The following is a 25,450-nucleotide window of genomic DNA, read 5'->3' as shown; positions in this document are numbered from 1 at the left end:
TGTGACATTGTTAAAACCTTCCTGATTGCTCACAGAATACAAGCTGTCTGCCTCTGCTTGGCTCCAGTTCATGTCCTCAGTCTAATATCCCCGCTATTTCCCAATCTTCCTGGGCTCAGACAGGACAGACAGCTGGTTAACTTAATGACACGCTTCACCTTGCCCCTCCCCCACTTCATCCTCATTTGTGCTTTTCCAACCTATTCTTGCAAGCCCTGCTCCAATTCCCAGAGTGATCATTTTGAATTAATCTTTCCCCCCATTATTTCCTCTTTGAACTTCATTGATCTCTTTCATTGCATTTATCAGTATTTTACGTGTATTATGGTTATTGTGTCTTTCTCTTCTTATATTGATTTTTTAGCCCCCCAAATTATACCTTCTTTTTTAATCTTTATTGAGTGATTCTCAAAGGTTAGCATGCATCCCAATCATGTAAGTGTTCATTAAAAGAGATTGCTGGACCCCATGCCCCTTGTTTCTAATTCAGTACATCTGGGGTGGGGCAGGAGAATTTGCATTTCTAACGAGCTCCAGGTGATACTGCTGCCACCACTGGTGTGTCAAGTCCACTTAGAGAACCACTGCTTTTCAAAAATAGGGAAAAATGAACTAATGAGCCTCCATGTTGCTTTAGTAGATAGAGAACAGTAGTCAAGAGCACAAGATTTAGAATCAGAGGCTTGGGTTTGAATTCCAGTTCTACCACTTAATGTTTGAACAAGTTACTTAAATGCTCTCTGAATTTTCATTTTCCTGCCAGGTAAATGGGGATATTATTACAACATATCTTCATTTAACGTCATCAATAGTTTCTTAGAAGCTGTTACTTTAAGCAAAACGACTGTAACAAAATCAATTTTGCCATAGCCTAATTGATATAAATAAGAATTAAGTGCCTACTATGTATTTCTGGTTACAAAAACATCATCAAACTTCTAAATAAAGGCCAAAACTTATAATATTAAACATGGAAATAAACATGAACTATACATACATTTAAGAAACAGTAATAAAAACAAGTAAGAATTATTAATATTTACTCACTTATTGCAGTTGAGGGGCTTTGGTGGCCAGAGTCTTTTCCAGCAGCTCAGGGTGCAAGGTGGGAACCAGTCCTGGACAGGACGCCATCCATTGCAGGGCACACTGACATCACCCACACACACACTCACACTCACTCACACTAGAACCATGCAGAATCCAATGAACCTTCTGGGCACATCTTTGGGATGTGGAAAGAAAGCCACGCAGACACGGGAGAACATGCATACCCCATATGGACAGTGGCCCCAGCCTGGGATAGATTTTCTTTTTCTCATCAAATTTATAGTGAAATAAAGTTGAATCGTGTGACTTATTCAGGAATCTGCTGTACTTCTTACATAGAATTGTTCTGAGGGTTATATAAGATCATGTTTGTAAAGTGCCCAGTAAGTGGTGGCTACTATTATTAACATTGTTAACCGTTGAATAACTTTATAAGACAGATTTTGCACCCATTTTAAAGATGAAGAGACTGAAGCACGTGGAGGGCCAATAGTTTACCTGAAGTCATCTACCTTAAAAATATTAATAGCGAGACTGGGACTCTAGTTCACGTCATTTTAACACTTTCCACTCTGCCTACCACAGCATGTTAAATGTAATGCACACTTTTAAAAAGTTCCTGAAGCTGGAATTTCATATTTCTTTATGTGAACTCCTCCATTGGCAACACCACATCTCAGAACATCTTCCTGGACTTCTAACTGAAGAATATTTCCATTGCGATGGGCACAAGTGTAGTTTCCATTTCTTTTTAAGAGGCTACGAGAAGTACGAAATCAGGCAGGTAAAAGTAATTATTAAAGAAGGAACTAGCATTAAATAAATACAACTTATATAAACAAGTTGCTGTAGAAAAGTGTCATCTTACACTACTTTATTACTTCATGACATTAATAGTTTCAGGAACATTATGAAATATAGTTTAATTTTCTTTAGTATTGTTTTAGGGGTAGAAGTATTTTTTTCTTCTAGATTTTATGATAAATAACTTGGTTACAATAGCACTTTTGAATTTGCCAGACATTAAAACAATAGAGAGAGACCATTTTATAAATTGAAAATTCACATGTGTGAACACTAAATGCCGGGATTTGATTTCTTTGTTTCTATAGAAACAAAAGAAAACTGAGATTAAAATAAGCTAAAATGGAATTACATTTTATGAAACAGATAAAGGAGCTTATTTTACTTGTTCCCAGTGTAGTGCGGTAAAATAAAATTTTTATTTAAAACCCAAGCTGTTTGGGTCCTTCTGTCTTCTGAGGGAAAGTTCCCTTGGAACAGCGAGTGGCAAAATTCACATCCATAGAAAATCCAATCTCTTTGCTGTTTCTTTCCAACTAGAGAAATTGCTGGTGATGGTTTGGAGGAGATGGAGGGAGGTGAAGAGTATTCTAAATGTAAAAACCTAAGCCAGAGCTCTTGGTATTGCTCAGATAGTGAGAGATGGTTTAGCAGGGACATTAATGAGTCTTTAGGCAAAGCTAGGCCCGTAGCAGAAGAGGTCAAAGAGCCAACATTCTGGGTGACAGTGTGAGGAAAGGCAAAATATGAGATGGTCCTCAAGGAAAAAGGGGGTGTAGTCACATGAGAGGCAAGTTCCAGACCTGAGACTGGTGACAGTCAGTGGGGATCCCAGTGTCATGGGGGCTAACGAGCTTCTAACAAAGCAGATGCCCGACTCATCTTTGACTTGTTTGCGTTGCTTCAGTGTAAGACTGAGATGCTTAGTGAAACGGGACACATGCCAATACCCATGTGATTGGTTTTAAGGAAGTCAAGGTTTTAAAGGGGCTGTGTTTAAATACTGGGTTGGTGTGATTCAAATGAAAAGAAATAATACCTGTGGCAGATGAGATGTAGGGGGATTGAGGAAGTGGGGAGTTTCTGTCGAAACTCAGAGCTAAAAAGCCCTAAGTCCTAGTGAGTACCTAAGTCCACAGGAATTACAGAAATATTGAGAAGCGCATTTCGCAACTGACATTTAGGTTATATCTTGTACCATTTAGGTAATATTAAATCTACTGTGGTTCTAATATTAGAGTCCTTTGCCCTTTTTGTTCTTTGTCATATTTTAGTATCTAATATTTTCATATATTATAATAATTCTGATCTAGGCAGAAAAGGATACTTCTCCAACTCTACCATGGATTTGCTACCACCATTTAATCGAACTGTAAATCAACTGAAAAAAATTGAAAATCTAAAAATCATTATCTAGATATTAAGTTTCTGTTATGTAGAATAAGCATATCCCCCAACCTCAGTTCAAAAGACTTGAATTTGGAATTGCTGGATCTGTAGAAATAGGGTGAATATTCTCCTCTCTCCAGGCATGTTTCTTTCACATATAAAATGGAATACCAATATCATGGTGTCGTGGGGAAGATGAGCAAATAGTAGGCCCTCAAAAAAGCACATTGTTTATTGACATGTAAGCTAACTTGATAAACTTTGTTGTTCAAATTTTTTTCTTTTAACTTTTAAAAGGTAATTGTAGAAGGCAATTAGAGCCAGCTTTATGGGTGTGAGACCTGTGCCACCACTCAGGATGTCACACTCAGAAAGGCCTCACACTTGTTTAATACTCTGCAGCTTGAAAATCTTAATTTTTAAACAAAGGGCCCCATATTCTTATTTTGCACTTGAAATAAATGCAGCCAGCCCACACGATAAGCATTACTTTGGAAGTTTCATCCTTTCTCTCCCTAAGTGCTTCCATCTTTCATTCCCCACTACGTGAGACCACAGGTATTGCTCAGTGTGACCTTGCTCCTTGGCTATGGTTGAGTGGTTCAGAAGAGGGAACCTGACTCCAGATGGTCTAATCACAGCCCCTTCCTGCAGCCAGAAGTGTTTGGTCCACAGATGGACACTTGAACCAAACTGAGCGAACACCTAGGAATTTTGAACTTGGACTGAGCTACTAGACTGTGGATGGCAATATATTTTCCACTATTGGAATAGGAAGGAAGAGAAAACTGGTTTCAAGAGAGAATGAAGAGGAAGAGGAAGGCATGAGGACAGTTGCAAAGGTGAGGAATGGAAAAAGGATCTTGTTCGCATTACTGTATCCATTTGTTTCTGAGGTTCAATTGCCTTTCTATAGCTGGACTCCGTTGCCCATTATCAAAAAGAAGAAAATTGCATTCTATTCTCATTTTGCCAATGTGATTCAAGGTAGGGTCATTCTTATTTTGAGAGAATCATCTTTCACCATGACATTGGTAATCTTTTACCTGAAATGACTTTTTTCCCCTTGACTTGTTACGACTTCAGTGACCCTGCAGATGGAGTGTGTCCTCATTGTAGCATGTAGGAAATGAACACTGCATGTCATCATGCTTTTATTGACGTGGGCTCTGCTTTCCTTGTTCTACATATGCGGCATGGATAGTTTAAATCAAATGTGTTTACAATCAAAGAACACAACTCATTCTATCTTTAATCTGAAACTTTGCTCACTAAGAACATCTGGAAGTTACCAGAAAAGAGTTGGAAAAGCCAAATCCATGTCAGAGTGTTAACAGCAGTGGTATTAAAAAAAAAAAAAAAAAGAAAAGCAAATACTAACCCTAATCATGTCTATAATAGCACATAAGAACACTCCCTTTTTTTTTCATTCTTTTAGACAATATGGTCCATTGGGAAAAGTTTTGGATTTAATGGATACCATTCTCTATCTTTATGATATGTTCATTCCACCATTCTGGATCTCAATTGGAAGATCTACACAATGAAATTAATAATTTCCTCTACCAAACCTACAAAATAGTGCCAGGACCTATAAATAGCATGTTGCAGAAAATGGCAAGAGTATGCAACAGAATGGAAGTGGATCCTAATCATCTCACCTTGCTTGTTCCCGAAGTCAAACAGAGGAATTAGAATAGTTTATTTTTTGCTTCCCTAGTCATAGAAGCACAGTCACAATTGACGTACTTTCCTGTCTTGTCCAATATTAAACCATCTAATGTGTAACTTAAAGTTTTCCTAGAAATAAATTATAAAACAGCTGGAAAAAACCTCATTTATCTACTGGGCACTGGATGTTCAACACTGTGCTAATGGAGGTGAGGCGTCCATAGGAAGATGTCTTCAAATCAGGAGACTAAACCAAGCAGAAGTGAAACCACTTTTGAATGAAATGTGTCTAACTGTATATGGGATGCTGATCAGGATGTGTTTGGCAGCCAACAGAAATGCTAATTCAACTGGCTTAAATGATCATGATATTTATTGTCTAAGATAATAAAAAGTCTGGAGGTAGGAGGGTACCCCTGCGTTTAGCTTCTTCAGCAGTTCAATGGCATCATCAAAAATCCAAGACTTTCCATTCTTCTACTCTGCCATTCTCAGGGTGACGGTCTGGTCCCCATGTTGCTAAGAAGCTGATGCAGCTCCAAGCATTACCACTTCACTTAGCTGCATTGAAAACAGGCCAAGAGCAGAGAACATAGAGACTTTGTCCAGAGGGCCTTGATTTTCCTTTCCTTTATGTCCTTTGGCCAGAACTTCATCATCGGTCATTCCAAAATCAATTCCTGGCAAGGGAGTAGAGTTTCTTTGATGGATTCACCCTCAGATTTGTGGGACCCAGCCTCACTTGAAAGATATAGTTACCCAATACCTGAAGAAAATTGAGGTTTTATGGACAAGGAATAGGGAGGATAGCTGTAGAGAAGAAACCACAGATAACCTGTGACAGTAGAGAGATTTGCTAAGAAATTTGCATTTTACAAAATTTTAAAATTATCTGAAACTATGGAATAGTTGCCCTAATTTTGGAGGCCTGAATTATTTAAAAAATAGCCTTTCTTATAATGATATTTTCTTATATCTAAACTTTATCAAAGAAATCCAATAAAGCTTCCAGATTTTAACACAGAGGAAATAGAAATTGCAAATTTCTAGAAATAGAAATTCATCCCTCTTTGAATCCACTTAACCTCCTGGGTTTTATAGAATTACATTTGATTCAGCTGTAGGGCCTGGTATGAGATTGTTTTATTTGGCTTGGCCAAGTCAACTTCATAGTTCCATTTCTTCGGTCTGTTCTCTATTTGGTTGGTTTTATAATCTACAAATCCACATGTAGAATATATATTTTTTTCCCCTAGTAAATGAATATACTTATTTTGAAATTGTATTATACTTTTTTGAAACTCCCAACAATTTTAAACTGCATTTACTGCCTAAAGGAGTAATTTGAGATATAACTCAAACCAGGAGGTACTCTATTTAAGAGAGATTGGCCTTAAATATTTTTGGTAATGTTTCTTAAGGGAAATATCATAAAATTCAACTTGATTTAAATAATATTTGTTTTCTTTCACTTTTCTTCCCTATACTTCCTTAGTTTACACTCTAATCTCCTCTTACCTGAACAATTCCAATTGCTTCCTAACTCGGAAATCTACACATCATATTGCTGATCAAGGGACGTCTCTAAAACACAAATATGATGCTCCTTCTCTGTTTGAACTGTCATTCAATGTTACTTACAAGATCAAGTACATTTTCCTTGGTCTGATGCCCAAGATCCTGGCCAGCCTTGCTTCTACTGTTGTTTACAGCATCAAAAGTTGCTACCTGAGTAGTACTTGAAAAGTACTTCAAAGGTTGCACCCATTGCAGGCACACAGAGTTATCTGTGGCTCCCCAAACATCCCACATTCTTTCATGTTTCCATGCATTTGTGCATTTTAATACACTGATTGGATTATAGTTTTCTACCTAGTCTGCCTTATGGGAGAATTTATTTATTTCTCAAAACACTAATGTTCCCTCCTCAATGAAGACTTTTTGGAATTTATTATTTTCCCATCTCCAGGTATCCAGTAGTTTATACTCTTGTAACATTGTGTATGTATTGTTAGTACAGAATCTAGACCTGTACATCACATGTGCATTTAACATAAACTCAAATTCCTACATAAAATTGGGCTTCACTGGGCCTAGGGATGAGAGAGAGAAGTGGTTAGCAGGCTCTTGATAGGAAATGGAAAGCTAAGCAAAGGTAGCACTTTGTGACATTTTAAAGACATTATGTGAGTAAATATGATCAAGAGAGATTTAGGTTCAAATCATGCACTGAGCATCATGCATTTCACCCATATTATCACTTTTACCAAACACCCATAACCCATATTATATTATCCATACCCATTTCATATTATCTCAAATAACAAATCTATTAAAAGTTATACAGTTTATGGAGGTTATAAATGTTTTAGAAGCTGAATTTTAACACAAACTTGTTAAATCCTTGTAGGCAAATGGTGATATTTAAAGAATTTCCACCATCCTCCATTCATTGCTGGGGATTGAATAATTATCTCAAAGGCAGAAGCTTTTGAGGGTCTAGACAACTAAGTTATGAGCTTTCTTTTTAGTCCTTTCTTTGGTTCTCATTGGTTCTCAAACATGAATGAATGTAAATAAGAATTACCAAAAAATACATGATAAAACATATTTATTGTAGTTTAGCAGTAATTTAACATATCTTTTAAAAGAGTAATATTAATATTTCCAACACTTATATAATTAAAATACAGTGTGAAGTCTTTCCCTCTATACTCTGAGCTTGCTGGTGGCAAACCTATTTATCTTTGGCATCTTCCTAACCTATAGTATAAGGGTTTTCACTTATTGCCAATGTCCTTCTGGCAATCCCTGGACTCCACAGAAACAGTGGGTGAGGTAGTTTAAGGAGACAGTTAAGCAAATGAAGCACATCTTTGGTGCTGCAGTTAGGTAATTCCATGTTATACATTCGGTGAGCTGGTGTAGTGGCATGAATTTTACAGCCAGAATGATGGGTTTGAATTCTAGCTCCATTATTTACCAGTATGTGCTACCAGGAAAGTAACCTAACCTCTTTTTGCCCTGATTTTCTCAACTGTTAAGTAAGTATAATACCAATTACTACCTCTCAGGATCCTGAGAGGATTAAATGTGTTAATACATGTGAAGTGCTTGGAACAATGTCTGGCACATCATAAATATCATGTAAGTGTTAGCTTTAACTCTATTGATTCTAAGTCTTCAAAACCAGCCTATTTTCTCTCTGTCCTGAGGTCATGCTATGTTTTGTACCAGTGTTTCCTATGGGACAAAATGCTCCTATCTGTTTAGGAGTGTGGGTGTGAGTGTTTGAAGACACTGATGGCTTTTGCTCTATTATGGAAATTCTCTCCATTAAAAAGCCAGAGTATTGTATTATAAATTTATAAATTCACATCAAGTAAAGATAGAGAGGGAGGTGCATCCCAAGGACATATTATCAGAATCAGGCTCCAGATGGAGAATTTATGTGATTCCGTGTAAGTTTAAATTTAGAGTTGTTTTACTCCAAAGCTTAAGAGAAGAGGAAAGAAAATTTTTGGCCTTGGCTAGTTGTATTAATGTAAGGAGCCTTTCCTATTTTCAAAACTCAAGTGTGGGTAAGTATTGGATCATTCATAGAATTTGTCCTTCTTAATTAATTGTACACTGTATATATATATATATATATATATACCACACACATGTATGAGTATGTGTGCATGTACATACACATACATGCATATTTAAATACATTCATGCCCTTTCTCTTCTCCCTTCCCTGGTGTATGATTTCCCACTCACTTCCCACAACCACCATTACCCATTTTGTCCAAAGTGTTCAGCTGTCTCAGGGAGGATGACAATTATTCTAATGGGCTTGAAAAAAGCTAGAGGGACACAATATTCAGCTTTTAACAGCATGTAGAGGATTTGTTGAGTCTGTAGCAACTTACCCTTTGGGAAATAATTTTCTAAATGCCAATAAATTCTGATTAACTCATTAGGGGTCAGGCCTGGAAGATGAGATCGTCTATTTCTTCAAGAGGAGGACCCTCCACTTCTGTCAAAATAGCAGAGCCAGGAGACTTAGGATTCTACAACATGGGGACATCTCTACAAGTCAGAAAGACAAAGAGGAAATTCCACCTTCAACTCAGGTAGTGTATGGGAGAGTGGATGGAAATAGAGGAGATGTGGCAGGATTAGGCTTGATGCTGAGTGACAGGAAATTGAAGCAGTGGTTGAAATGAGACAGAATGTGTTTCCCTCCCGTGTGGGTGCCTGGGGAAGGGCAGTGCAAGGATGCAATTGTGCTTCTCCAGTACGAGAGACTCAAGGTTCACCTACGTATTTATTTATTTTTTTTACTCTGCCATGATCCTCATTCCAAGGTTGCCTCCTGGTCCTAGATAGCTGTGCTAGCTCTGTTGACCTCATCTGCCTCCCATCCAGTAAAGAAAAAAAAAAAAAAAAGGATAAAGAAGGCCACACTCCCAAATTTGATCACTTTACTTATATCCCATTTTTCAGAGTTTGGTCATTTGACCACCCAGATGTAAAGTGGGGCAAAAAATATAATTGTTATTTAGGGAAGCCACATGGAAAGCTAAAATTCTGGTGTCCTTATGGCTAAAGGAAAAATGAGAGAGCCAATATTAGGGGGGAAGAGTAGGGTGAACAGATATGGATGTGTGTTAGAAACAACAAGATATGTTTAGGGGAATCAGGGCAGGGGGCTTTGCCCACTCCCGTGGCAGCTGTGACTCCATGGGAGCCACGATGAAAGGCCCTGAGGCTTCTGGGGCCACACGGTGGCATCTGGACTTGATCGATGTACCTGGGGCTGTACTGCTGTGCTCAGCATTAGGTGTGTTGAGTCTTGGCAGTTCCCACTGTCCTCTGTGACAAGATATAGGTGTGTGGGACTGGGCTGTGCACTAGTAGAAGGCTAAAGTTAGAATCAAAGACGCAGTGGCACCTGGAGCCTTTGAGACTAGAGGCCTGAAATAGAAATAGGTGAGAAAGGACCTCCTGCCTGTCCAGGCACTGGGCCAGACCAGCCAGTCCTTGTTAGACGTCAGATGTACCCAGAGTCCCCATGTGAATCAGTTCCCCCTCTTCTACTGCCCTGAAGACACAGAGAGCTTCCTCAAACACAGACACCATCTGGGGGAGGGGCAGGGAATAATATTTTTTCTGTTCTCATACATAGAGGGAGGAAGTGGGGGATGAAAGTTTCTTGAGAAGGAGAAGCCAATATTTTCATTAAGCATCTGAGTACAGTGTGAGTGAATTTGCTACCCTGTATATACACATAAAATCAAACTTGTAATGCTAAATCACTTCCTTTTAAGTTCACCCTCATAAGAGTGCAAAATGAACAAAAATCCAAATTCAAATTAGAGATTTTAGATTTGGGGTAGAAATGTGGCATTTAGTAGCATATGAGGCTAAAGATATTACCTTAGCAATATACTGTTTATACAAAAGATCTTCTTAGCAAATGATACTTTTTAAAAATCAAAACTAGGAAAGATAACGTTGAATGGTAAAGAGAATTACCCTCCCACAAATCAGGTGTTTTTCAGGTATTCAGGCATGCAACATTGACACAGATGTTCTCAGATTCTCTTACGAAGTACAAGATTAAGAAAAATATGAGTATGGAACATTAGACATTTCAGTTAGGCAAACATTCCTCTTCATCAACCAAAATATTCCAGTGTACTTCAGATATGATTTCTGAACTGACCAAAATAACTTGCTTTCCCCTAACACTATGTCAAACACAGACTAACTGACTCCAGACAGAGAGCAATTATATGGGGATATTGTATTGCTATTGCCTGCAATTTAGATAAAACAATGGTGCACATGGTGCATACACACACACACACACACACACACGCACACTCCATGAAGTGCTATATTAATGAATGCATACTCCACAAAACTAGTCCAACACCTTGCCTAAGCTTTTCACTAGAGCAAAGTGATAGTCTTCTCTATTAAAACACTATGGCTAAAAAAAAAAGTTTATTGACATAGCAAAAAGTTGGAGCCAACTTCTCCAGGAACCCACGGAGGTCAGGCTTTCTAGCTGACACCTTTGTAATACTTTGAATATTTGAAATAATTGCCACTGAGCTACCAATTGCCATGCAGGGCAATGTGCAAGGGAAGACACCTTTCCTCTGTTTTGTTTGTTCCTTTTGATTTAAAAAGTTGTGGAAAAAAAAGCTATGACCTTTAATTAGGTAAGGATTTATCTACATTGCTTTTCTTTTTGTTCCCAATCCCACTAACAGGGCCAGTTTTTCTGCATTGCCTGGTGTTGACACAGATTGGCAGTGCGAACCTTAAACTGTTGTAAACACCTATAAAATGTGGTCTTCCTCACATGGTCAGCGATGAGGCCTTGACAACATGACACCTGTCATCTGATAAGCTGGGGTCAGGAGTCACTGGATTGCTTTGCTTTTTCTTTGGATGGTAAAGAGCCACAAACTTTTAACATTTTTGATAAGTAAATTACCCAAAAGTGTATGGTCCTGATGCATGTATTAACTCATCAGAGGCCAAAGTGAACCTGGGAGGGTCCCCTGAAAGATCACGGGCTGTTCACCAGGTATGTTGTAACAGTGAGGCCAAGTTTGGGTGAGAATCACATGAGTTTTGGTGAGACTCTGAGGTTGATTTTGGAGAGCTTGTGTTGCACAGTGGTCATATGATCCTTCTTAGCAGGGAACCAGAGGGCATGATTTTAAGTGATTAGTAGGATGTTTTTCAAATGTTGACAAAGTCTATACTCTAAGTCTTTATCAGTAGGACTTTGATGAAGGAAGAACATTTTTCTTAAAGCAAAATGAATTTTAGTGACAGAATTAGATTTGCAATTTATCTTCTTGTGTATATGGGGGTGTGTGTGTGCGTGTGTGTGTGTGTGTGTGTGTGTATTTGTGTGTATGTGTGTATCTCCTGCCTGTTTTACAATGTCTTGAAGATTGAGGTGATAAGATTTTCTTCATGCCACTGTTTGGAATTCAGTGAGACAAGGTGGTTAGGCAAAAGAACAATGAATTATAACAAGAGTTTTGTCCACAGTCACCATGTGGAAGATGACGTATTAAGTGAGTCATCTAAAGTCATGGACAGAAATGCCTTGGTAAAGGGAAATTTTAATTGATACTGATAAATCTTTATTCTCTTTCAGGTATCTTTTATATCACTGAGGATGAATGGTGGATGGTGTATGAAACAAATATGTCAGTCCTTTGGGTAGAGTGCTGTGGGAACACAGAGGGAGGGGTGCCTGCTAGATACAGGAGATTTTCCTTCTGCCTTCTCTTTTTGTGTTTCAATCAATGCATGACAAGAAGTGAAGGAAGCATCAGCCTGGACATTTTTAAGGCTTTTGAGAATAGCTATACATACAACATTAAAATTCTGCACTTATGTAGGTCACTTAAAGTATGCAATCCTGTAAGAATTTAGACCACATCATTGCAGTTTCCATAGCATGTCTATCAACGATCTGATCATAGTCTTACTTCCAAATTTGGTCTTGTAGGTAGTCATACTGCTGGTGAGAACTCAGGTCATGCAACTCAAGAGTCAGGTTTCTCTTCCCAATCAGAAATTCAAATCCAACTATTAGTAATCCATGGATGCTTCTAGATTGAGCCTTGCAGAGACTTTTCACAAAACAAAGTGAGTGGGAAGGCAAAAGAAAATGTTGAGTAATGACCAACCCAAGCAAGCCCAGCTTCTTCCTATAGGAGGCAAGTAGTTCCAAATGAACTGCATATTTGGCAATTTTTTTTTTTTTGCATCCACTCTGTTTGACTCCAGTCTGGGCCAAAATGAGTTGTGACTAAGAACAGGCAAAAACAGTGTGTATTTTTAAATCTATCTAGCACTGAAAGGTTGTCTCATGATCCAAAGGAGATGTGAGTTTTTATCCTTTGTCTAATCTTTAACACTCTGCCTTAATGCTGGGGAGCGGTGATGGCCCAATTCTAGCACTGATTTCCTCTTGAAACTGTGATTTTCTTCATTATTTACAAAATCCTCTCCCATTCCACCCCTCAACTCCAACTGATCCAGAATTTTCTTCAAAGTCACTGTATGAGCTTGACAATAAAATGCCTTGGTTATACATTGTGGCAGATGGGTACAGTTTCCATATTTTAATATCATATTCTTGTTTGGGGTCACCAAATCATGATTTGACATGATTAAGAAATTCATTTCTACAAATAATTTAACCAATAATGGTGATAGGCTTATAGAACTTAGGTATAATTATAAGGTACAACAAATCTGGGATTTGATCTGGAGTCCTCTATGCCATGTGACCTTCCAGAATTGGCCTTGCATAAATCATATCAAAAAGGTACGTTTCTGAACTTTTTTCCCCCAGAATTAACTCATCAAATATATTTTCCCCACAGAAATATCCAGTACCATCTAAGTGGATAATTAACATTCAAGGTGCTCAGACAGTGTCCACATGATGAAAAGTGTTTCGGAAAGGAATAAATGAGTGCATTACTAATGAAAGATTTTTTTTTCCTTCACAAAAAGTCACTGAATTATGCTATCCAGACAATCCACTGTCCAATAATACATTGATAAATGGAGGAATAGACAATCACATTAAGAACATTAGGACATCATTTGCAATTCTCAAAGCTGGTGTTCAGAATCAACAAGCAATGAACTTTCTCTTAAAATTAGAGGTAATAGCCCACCCAACTGAGAAGCTGCGATGTGCTCAATTGGAGATAGAAAAACAAGACATACTCTCTACTCTGAAGAGCCTCTGGTCCAGGGCAGTGCTTTTCAAACTATTAAGGTGTTGGCTGAGACCCTTAAGAAACCGACTTTACATGGTAACACAAATGCAAATGCCCATGCATAATTGAAACAAAAGTTTCCAAAGCCATGCTTACTTTACTGCTACAATACACACTGACATTTTCTACCATATTCTATTTCACTTCAAAAATAAAAATTCTATTTCACAATAAAATACTGCTAATTGCAAACCATGAAATTGATATCCCCAATGAAGGGCTGTGATCCACAGTTTGCAAATAGTTGTTTAGTAGTTACAGTCAGTCTACACTTTGGATGAATGAAGTAGAGGACTAAGAAGCTTCCACAGAAAAGAGTGTTTATAAGCCGGGTGGACCTCTTCAACTATAAATAAGTATATCAGTCATATTTCTTTTCCACAGCTCTATTGAGGTATAACTGACAGATAAAAATTGCATATATTTAAAATGTACAAAGTAGTGTTTTGATAAATGTATACATTGTGAAAGGATTGCCACCATCAAGCTAATTAATATATCCATCACTACTTCACGTAGTTACTTTTTTTGGTGTGGTGAGAACACCTTAGATCGACCCTCTTAGCAAATTTAAAGTATACTATGCGGTTTTATTAGCTATGGTCATCTTGCTGTACGTTAGGTTTCTAGAACTTGTTCATCTTAAAACTGGACCTTTGTGCTCATCACCTAACATCTCCCTGGTTTCCCCACCCTCCAGCTCCTGGTGACCACCATTCTACTCTCTGCTTCTACTAGTTTGACTTCTGTAGATTCCACATATAAGTGAGATCATGTAGTATTTGTCTTTCTGTGTCTGGATTATTTCATTTAGCGTAATGTCCTCCAGGTTCATCCATGTTGTCACAAATCACAGGATTTCCTTTTTTTTTAAGGCTGAATAATATTCCATTGTATGTATATGAAGCACATCCAACTAACTGGATGATCTTTTAATGAAACTTAACAGATTAAGGGTTATCATTAGTGAATTATTAATAAGATGGCTTTTATATTCACATTATACACATAATGTGCATACAGTATATTAACCTTGTTAAATTTTAAGTCCCATTGCATAGTGTTGAAGGCATCAATGCACCCAAAGATTTTGTTTTTTAATTTAACTTAGTGAGAAATTATAACCTAACATATAGAAATTCACCTAGGTTGGTGCAGAAGTATTTAAACGTTCTTATCAATAGATTTATACATATTTGCAAGGATTTATAGTTAAAAATATAAAGAACAAGGAAGTTATATAAAAGGCTTCCAAAGAACATGTCTTTTCCACATGTGGGATTTCAAGAAAAAAAATAAAAGCACAAAAGTATCTGTTATAGTGCCTGCAATTGTCAACTAAAAATTTGTACTTTATATAAATAGGACAAATCTTTATAATTAATACTAGAGGACTGAATGTCTCTGTAGTACATTTTTGATAATGATGGCCAGGACCAGTGTCTCCCAGTTTTTGGTACATGTTAAATTTACTTGGGGTCTTTGCTGGCAATACGGACTGGGAACCACCCTCAGAGAGATTCTGACTCAGAAGGTTTGAGGTGGGGCCCAGATGTGCTTTGTGAGCACTGCAGGCCATCCTTCCAACTACATCTTGAGAAGCTGGTCTAGGATCATTCAAGTGAATTTTGGCTTTTTTGCCTTTCCATATTTTAAACACAACCAAAGTGGTATACATCCTTGTAACACTCAATATTTAAGCACAAAGAAGTAGAAATTTGGGGCAACTTTCCAACCTATTTTTCTGGCTTTGTTTTCCATCTTTGCTGTACACCTCACACAAATACCTCAATTGTCTTTGTTGAACCTTTTGGAGCACCTCCACCTTCCCTGTGTGCCATGAATGCACGCCCATATGCACACGTAAATTGTTTAGAGTTCCAATTCTTAAAGCAGATCTAGATTGACCCTGATTCTTTAAGTGCTAGGAGTATTGCTGTAATAAATGGTATCGCAACATGATAAGAGAAAATTTGTGATTGCAGTCACCATAATTTTCTACGTTAGTGAGAGACTAGCACCTTGGACGCACAAGGGAGTCCAGAGTCAGTGATTAAGCAGTGCTGGGACTCTGTGCAGTGGAGAAATATTTCTGGCCAACTCTAGGGAGATGTTTGCGAAACAGAGTGCAAGCTGTCCTATAGTGACTTAGTACTGCAAGCACAGTCCATTATATACAAAATTTCCATTTTTCTTTATAAACTAAAAGGCTGGTCCACCAGCTAGGTGGACATAGGTCCACCAGCTAGGTGATCAAAAGACCTTTTTTTGACCTTCCTTCTTCCTCTGGTTTTTCCATTAGATCTTTGATTCTGGGAAGTCTGCCCCATGGGAAGGAGGAGGCTGACTCTGACACTGCTCCCTGTCCTCCCTCTCCTTCATCTTTCTTCTCATTCCAGCCCCAGAGGCATCTCAGAAGCCTCTTTGATGTCCTCTTTCTCTCCTGCTCTAGTCTGCTATGCAGAACCCCTTGTCCTTGGATAAAATGCCAAGGAAAGTCTGAAGTTGGTTTGCCATGGAAATGGATTATTGAAGACAAAAAAGACTGTAATAAGGTTGACATTTCTTACATCTGTGATGTTGTCATTCTTAAAACTGACAAGGAAAATCAGGAAACTTACATAATTCCTGAGTTTCTAAAGCTAATGAGTTTATGTCTATAAAATGCTTTGTAATCTACAAAAGTGTAGGTAAGTATAATTAGACATGATTATTGCTGGTGTCACTGTCATTCTTGTTTGTAAGCAGTGATAATCCTAAGAAAATCATGAGTGGGCTATGTGCTAAGTTCACAATCCGAGAGTAAGAGAAAAGCAGCTTAGTGGCTGCTGTTCACACCATGCTGGGCCTCAGAAAGCTACGGTGGCCGAGTTAGGAATCAGAGTCTTAGGTTTTGGTACAGGATCACAACATGACCCGGAGGCCCAGCTCTGAGAGTTTGCTTTGACCCTCAGAGCCCTGCCCTTTGTTTGGAGAGTTCACCCCTGATGACACTCTCTCATCCACTCTCCTTCTCACTGTTCCTTCCCCAGCCCCTACCTGGCCTGTGCTAAATGAAGTTGCTGCCAAGGACCAGGAGGCCACTCTCCCAAGTGTTTATTAGGAGCAAGGAGAGGAAAGGAGGTGAGGAAAACGTTCCAGAGAAGCCCCTCATTTCTGGCTACCCAAGCCAGTCCTCTGAATACACATTACATATGCTGGCTAAGCTTCAGCTGACTGCTCGTTCCCCATTAGAGTAATGATAGTCTCCAAGTGTACATGGGTTATATGCTTTTTGGAAAACAGCAACAGTGGGTAACAGTTTTCATGGGAAAATGCATTCTGAGATTGAAACCACCAACTTAGTCACAAACATTTAGGACTTAACTCTGTACACAAATTGTGGACTACCTTTCATCTGGTATATAGTATAATTCCATAGCCAGAAATTCTGACATACCATTAAAGAAGAGCAAGAAGTATTGGTGACAACATCCTGAAAACTATGGTCATCTTTAACGCCAAGAGAGAAAAGCAAGAAATATTATCAGAACAACACTTTGCAAACTCTGCCAAATGTATGGAGAATTTCTCATGCATGAAGCTTGTTTCCTGAGAAACAACAGATCCACTTAAAGACCACACTTTGGGATATTTTCTTTGGCTTTGTCAAAAATTTTAGACTTTTCTGCAATCATGTCCCATGAAATGTACCTCATTAAAAATATAAAACTATTGGCAGGCATGGTGGCTCATGCCTGCAATCTTAGCACTTTGGGAGGCTGAGGCGGGAGGATCACTTGAGGTCAGGAGTTCAAGACCAGCCTGAGCAAGAGGGAGAACACATCTCTACAAAAAATACACCAGTTAGCTGGTTGTGGTGGTGTGTGCTTGTAGTCCCAGCTACTTGGGAGGCTGAGGCAGGACGGTCACTGGATCCCAGGAGTTTGGGGTTGCAGTGAGCTAAGATGATGCCACTGAACTCTGCCTAGGAAGAGCAAGGCCCTATTTCAAAACATATATATATATATATACACACACACACACATATATATGTATGTACACACATATATATAAAAAACTACTATGTATTGCTTTATTCTTGTTATATATAGCAATACATAATTAGTGAAGAAATATTAGAAAAATGATTAAAAAGCAAAGAAAATATGAACTTACAGAAATATAATGACCTCTTCTAAGATTTTAGATTACATGTGTAAACACACCACAGGTATATTTTAAAGAAATATTGAATGATATTGAAACATGGTAGTGTAATCTGCTTTTTAACTTAAATATTGCACAAATATCTATCTATGTCATTTTTGCTATAATAATTAAGGTGAATATTTTCACCTTAATAATTATGGTTTAGTATTTTCTTTTATGGCTATCTATATTTTACTTTAACTAATCCCCATTTTGACATTTATTGTAAAATTTTCACAACTTTACATTCTTATAATTTAATTGTCATACTAAGGCATATTTATTTCTTTTGGATATGAGATTTATCAGGTATTTAATTTGTTTTCTAAGTCTACAGGTTTGACCATGCTGCCTGTGTTGCTTGCATAATTCAGATGATATATATGATTTCAAAACACTTGATTATTTCAGTCAGTTGGTAGAAACAACTGGTCTATCCATACATGATATTATCTTTTTTCCCCTCTCAAATGGGAAGACGCACCAAATTCTTAGGATAGCTAACAATCTCATACTGCCTTGTGTGAGACAGAAAGTGCTCAGCGACAGAAGACCCCAGTCAACAGCAGGGATTCATTTCTCAGATGCCTTATGAGAAAGAATTCCTTGTATTAATTTTCTCAGTTAAGTCTCCAGTTCTCCATTAATTTCTCAATTAAATCCCGCTAAGGGATAAATTAACTGCCCCTTCTACTGTCCCTAGTGATGAATCATTAGATACAATGTTAGTAGAGACAGAAAGCAACACAATATTGCCTATGGTAGATGAGTAATACAAATTTGGAGAATGGCATTGAAAACAAAATTGTATTCCATATCTTTATGCAATCTTTCCTTGGCAAGAGCAAATTAAAGGAACTGCATATTAGAGCCACTGGTCACTATTAATTCAGCTAAATTAGCATCCATACGTGCTGAATTTTCCAGCATGCCATTATTTTCAGGATAGATTTGTGTGATAAAAAATGGCAAATGGGAATTAGGAAAGGTGAAGTGGATGAGTTATTGTAATACAAGATTGTGAATAAGTGTTTATAGCTCCTCAAAAGGACAGTTTCACATAGAACTCATCTGATTAGATGTGAATCTATACGTGGCACAAATCTGTTTATATTCACATTAAGGAGAAAAAAAAGCAGGCACAACACCAGCTGTTTAATTTGTAGACATCATTATTTTCACATTAGCACCTGTTGAATTGGAGATACTAGCACCAGTTGATTTTGCCTGTGCATGTATTTAGCGAAGTGTTCTTATATATGAACATGGTAAGGAGCCCTATTAATGGATTTTACTGTAAACTCAATGTTGTTCCTCTGGAGGCTTCTAATAAATAAATGAAACAACTTTAGGATGAATGTTTTGGGAAGTTCTGATGAAAGCAAGCAGCAGTTACTTACCACATTCCAGGTTCTGAATCCTGGGGCCCTTAACTGGCGTAGTTGATCCTGAGCAATACCCCTGGGTGTGACTTATTGGCCGCAAAGCCTAAGACAAAGAGAAAGCATTTCATTTAAAAATGTCTTTATCATGCTCTTGTACTTAAAGTGCAAAAATTTCAGAGAATTTAGTTTGGTTTTTAACTTTGATGGGAGCTTGAGGGGGCTGTTCATTACTGAAATTTGTACTTAAGAATTTAGGTCAAGTTCTATTTATCATGCATGTTTCCACAGCCAGCAAGTTTATTATTTGAGATGATTATGTACAATGTTTACAAAACAATAAAAATTAGAAGACCATCAAATATAGGTAATTTTTGAATGAAGAACTTGGAAATAATAAAGTTCATATTTTAAAAAATCAATTCCTTTACTTTGTTTCCTCAATAATAATATGACACTTTAGATCAAAATGCTTTTGATCATCTCTGACTTAGGTATTGAGGAGAGATGTGAAAAAGGCAATTTCCTTTTCAGATAGTTACTTTTTCCTTCCCATTCAGGCACTATCAGAGTTTTTGACACCACATTAATTTTAGGAGGCATAAAATATAATAGCCATAATAGTCTTTTGACAATCAAATGTATTGCATTTAAGGTGGTGTGTAAAATACTTCCAAGTAATTAGGAAAACTTTCCTTGTTATAGAATGAGAAATTAAACCTTTTCGTTTTATCCATCTTGGGATAGTTGACTTCACAGTAACTTTGGGTTTTTCACCTTGCCTGATTTTCTTTCTTTGCTTCTAATGTACCCTAGCAACTTCAGAAAGCTTTGCAGCAGTGGTGCAGCAGAATTGGCTGGAGGCTTGTTAAAATACAGGTTCCTGGGCCCATTTCCAGAATCTCTGACTCAGCGGGTTTGCTTTGGCCTGAGAACCTGCATTTCTAACAAGTGCTCAGGTGATGCCGATGTTGCTGGTCCTGGGACCACACTTTGAGAACCACTGCTTGGAAGAGTCAGTTTCATATTCTCTATTACATGCTTTATTTCCTTCAAATCCATGTGTAGAAACCTTATAGTTCTAAGATTAAGCTGACAGAGCAGAAAGAAGTAACGGTTGCTCACTAAGGGACCTATTTTCTTAGTGAAGTTACAAATTCCTGATCTATATCACTCCTGATAAGTGATTTTATTGATATCCAGTCATTCCCTTAAATGCCTCACTTGGAAAAATGTTATATGTGATGATAAAGCATCGTAAAACAGCAGGGGGAGGTTCTGGTTAAGATAGTATAGGACAAGTACATAATAACTACTTAATAATTTGCTGAATTAATGCAAAAATGAATTCATTATATCATTTCAAATTTATATATTATAGCTACTTACCACCACCCATACCATTTTCAACACCAACTCCATTTTGAGAAGAAAATTGGGAAGAAAATCATTTTCTGCACATAATCCACTTCCTTAACCATCATGTCACATTTTACTTTTCTCTTAAGATCTCTATGGGTCTTTTTAAACTTAAGAAGCACTCGAGGCAAGAAAGAGAAGAAATCACTCTCCCTGTTGGAAAGATGAAGGAATGAGGCTCAGAGAAGGGGTTTCCCTGAGGCCACTAACTAATAAATGCCGCAGTGGGACTGAACTAAGCCGTGCAGTCCTAGGGTTCGTGTTGAGTCCTTGGCCTCACTGAATGGGGCCTTCACCTTTGATGACAAGGAAGACAAAGGGTTACACGAAACGAACAGCTGTCTCCTTGCCATGGACTTGGCCCAGTAATGAGAAGGAATCAACTATCAGGGCTGTGAGAACTCCCCAAGGACCCAGCTCTCTGTGGGAGCTGCAATGAAGAAATTCAAACACCTGTGGAGCCCCGCCTCACCCCGGGAGCCAGCCCACCTGTTGGCCACTGTCTGTACACACTCAGATCTAGGCAGAAAACCAAAGCCGAGAACAGGGAGAGGCTGTCCTAGGTCTGCACTGCTCACCTGGGTGCTCCCTTGTTTCTTCCTTCCTTATCATGTCACTACCTTTCCCACCTATGAGGGATGGTTCCCTTCTCTCTCTTCCTCTCTGCACGTTAAAGCTGACCCTGCTAAATTAAAGCCTGGATCACTTGATCGGCAATGAAATCTTGGAGACAGAGTCTGGCCTGCCTTACTAGAATTCACATTTTTTTCCTTTGAAATCAATTTTCAATGTATTATAACAGGGGTATTATAAATGGGTAACTACATTTCCATTAAGTTTATAGTATATTCACTTCCATTTATTTTTTATTTTTTTTATTTCAGGATATAATGGGGGTACAAACATTTTGGTTACATGTTATGACTTTTCCATACCCAAACCATGATTTGAGGCAAGCCTTTTCCCCCCTATAATGCTACCATGTCCATTAGTTGTGAGTTTACCCACCCCCAACCCCTCAACCCCCAATGAATATTACTACCGTGTTAGCACCTTAGTGTTGATCAGTTAGTATCAATTTGATGGTGAGTACATATGGTGCTTATTCTTCCATTCTTGTAATACCTCACTTTGGAATATGGGCTCAAGCTCTATCCAGGAAAATATAAGAGGTGATAGATCACCATTGTTTTTTGTAATTGAGTAGTATTCCATTGTATACATATATCATATTTTATTAATCCACTCATGGATTGACAGGCACTTGGGTTGTTTCCACATCCTTGTAATAGTCAATTGTGCTGCCATAAACATTTGAGTGCAGATGTCTTTATTATAAAATGTCTTTTGTTCCTTTGGGTAGATGCCTGATAGTGCTATTGCTGGATCAAATGGTATTTCTAGTGTTAGCTCTTTGAGGTATCTCCAAATTCTTTTCCACAGAGGTTGTACTAATTTGCAGCCCCACCAGCAGCATAAGGCTGTTCCTATCTCTTCACATCCTCGCCAGCATTTGTTATTTGGGGATTTTTTAATAAAGGCCAATCTCACTGGGGTTAGGTGATATCTCATTGTGGTTTTGATCTGCACTTCCCTAATGATTAGAAATGTTGAGCATTTTTTTTATATGTTTGCTGGCCATTATTCTGTCTTCTTTTGAAAAGTTTCTGTTCATGTCCTTTGCCCATTTATTGATGGGGTTGTTTGATTTTTTTCTTGTTGATTTTTTTGAGTTCTAGATAGATTTTTGTTATCAGCCCTTTATTGGATTAGTAGAAAGCAAATATTTTCTCCCATTCTGTAGGCTGTCTATTTTCTCTAATGATAATTTCTTTGGCTGTGCAAAAGCTTTTAAATTTGATCAAGTCCCATTTATTTATTTTTGTTGCTGCTGTTATTGCTTTGGGGGATTTCTTCATAAATTCTTTGCCTAGGACGATGTCTGAAAGAGTCTTCCCTACATTTTCTTCTAGGAATCTTAAGGTTTCATGGCTTAGATTTAAGTCTATTATCCATTGTGAATTGATTTTTGTAAGAAGTGAGAGGTGGGGATCCAGTTTCAATCTTCTGCATGTAGTTATCCAATTTTCCCAGCACCATTTATTGAAAAGAGATTCTTTTCCCCAGTATATATTTTTGTCTGCTTTGTCAAAGATTAGATGACAATATGTGGATGGTTTCATCTCTGGAGTCTCAGTCCTATTCCAAAGGTCTATATCTCTGTTCTTGTGTCAGTACCATGCTGTTTTAGTTACTATAGCCTTGTAGTACAGCTTGAAGTCTGGTAAACTGATACCTCCCAGTTTGTTCTTTTTGCTTAAGATTGCTTTGGCTATACGAGGTTTTCTCTGGTTCCATACAAAGCGTAGAGTTATTTTTTCTAGATCTGTAAAGCATGATAATGGTACTTTGCTAGGGGTTGTGTTAATTCTGTAGATCACTTTGGGTAGTATGGACATTTTAACAATGTTGATTTTGCCAATCCATGAGCAAGGTAGATTTTTCAATCGGTTTCCATGTTTTACAATTTATTTTCTTAGTGTTTCATAGTTCTCCCTGTATATGTCTCTCACCTCTTTCATTAAATATATTCCTAATATTTAATTCTCTTTGAGGCTATTGTTAAAAGGTACTGCATTTTTTATTTGATTTTCAGCTTAACTGTTATTGGTGTATATGAATGCTTCTGATTTGCTTGTATTGATTTTGTATCCTGAGACTTTACTGAACTCATTTATCAATTCCAGGAGTCTCTTGGTTGAATCCTTGAGGTTTTCTAGATATAATATCATATCATCAGCAAAGCATGAGAGTTTGATCCCTTCTGCCCCCATTTGGATGCCCTTAATTCCCTTCCCTTATCTAATTGCTCTAGCAAGGACTTCCAGCACTATGTTGAATAGAAGTGGAGATAGTGGGCAACCTTGTCTGGTTCCAGTTCTAAGTGGGAACAGTTTCAATTTTTCCCCATTCAGTATGATATTGGCTGTGGGTTATCATATATGGCCTTAATAAATTTAAGGTATGTCCCATCTATGCTTATTTTGCTAAGAGTTTTTATCATAAAGGTATGCTGGACTTTATCAAATGCTCTTTCTGCATCTATAGAGAGAACCATATGGTCTTTGTTCTTGCTTTTATTTGTGAGATGTATTGCATTTATGGATTTGTATATGTTGAACCAGCCTTGTATCTTTGGGATAAAGTCATGGAGAATTATTTTTTTGATATGCTATTGGATTCAATTTGCTAAAATTTTGTTGAGGATTTTTGCATCTATATTCATGAGAGATATTGGTCTGTAGTTTTCTTTTTTCGTTGTGTCCTTTTCTGGCTTTGGCATCAAGGTGATATTGGCTTTGTAGAATGAGTTGGGGAGGCTACATCTTTCTCAATGTTATGGAATAATTTCTGTAGTATAGGTATGAGTTCTTCTTTGTATGTTTGGTAAAACTCAGAAGTGAACCCATCTGGTCCGGGACTTTTCCTTTTTGGAAGGTTTTTAATTGCTGCTCCAATTCCCGTCCTTGATATTGGTCTGTTCAGGAATTCTATTTCCTCCTGGGTGAACTTAGGGAGGTTTTACATTTCCAAGAATTAGTCCATTTCCTCCACATTATGTAGTTTTTGGGAATAAAGGTTTTTAAAGTATTCAAAGATAATGTTTTGTTTTTTTCATGGAGTCTGTTGTGACCTCTCCTTTTTCATTTATAATGGAGTTTATTAGAGTCCTTTCTCTTCTATTTCTTGTTAGTCTAGCAAGAAGGCTGTCAATTTTGTTTATCTTTTTGAAAAACCAGCTTTTGGTTTTGTTGATCTTCCATATAGTTCTTTTATTCTCAATTTCATTTAGTTCTGCTCTGATCTTGGTTATTTATTTTCTTCTGCTAGGTTTGGAATTGATTTTCTATTCCTTTTCCAGTTCCTTGAGACTGCTTATTAGTTTGTTGATTTTTGAGCTTTCTGTTTTTTTGGATGTGAGCATTTAATGCTATTAGTTTTCCTCTCAGGAATGCTTTTGCTGTATACAGATTTTGATAACTGATGTGTCTGTTATCATTTAGTTTGAAGAATCTTTTGATTTCCCTCTGTATTTCTTCCTTGACCCAATAGTTATTCAACAATAGATTGTTTAATTTCCAGGACTTTGTGAAATGGTGAGTAGTTCTATTGGAATTAAACTCTCATTTTATACCACTATGATCTGAGAAGATTCGTGGTATCATTTCTATTTATTTGAATTTGTTGAAGTCTGATTTGTGGCCTAGTATGTGATCAATTTTGGAGAAAGTTCCATGAGCTGATGAGAAAAATGTATATTCAGCTTCATTTGGGTGAAATGATCTTTAGATGTCTGTTAGACCCTTTTGTTCTAGAGCTCTGTTTAAGTCCATTATTACTTTGCTTATTTTCTGCTTGGAAGGTCTGTCCAGTTCAGTCAGTAAGGTGATGAAGTCCCTGGTTACTACGGCATTATTGTTTATCATGCTATTTAGATCAGACAGGGTTTGCTTTATGTATCTGGGTGGTCCTGATTTGGGTGCATAAATATTAAGAATTGTTAGGTCTTCTTGTTGGATCTTCTCTTTCACCATTAAATAGTGGCCATCTTTGTCCTTTCTTACTTTTGCTATTTTAAAGCTTATATTATCTGAAATAAGTATAGCTATCCCTGCTTTCTTTTGGCTTCCATTTGCCTGGAGGATTATTTTCCATCCCTTG

Source organism: Eulemur rufifrons, chromosome 3 (genome assembly GCF_041146395.1).
Source record: "Eulemur rufifrons isolate Redbay chromosome 3, OSU_ERuf_1, whole genome shotgun sequence".
Classification (NCBI taxonomy): domain Eukaryota; kingdom Metazoa; phylum Chordata; class Mammalia; order Primates; family Lemuridae; genus Eulemur; species Eulemur rufifrons.
The sequence above is the reverse complement of the archived record's forward strand: the minus strand, read 5'-3'. Positions refer to the sequence as shown.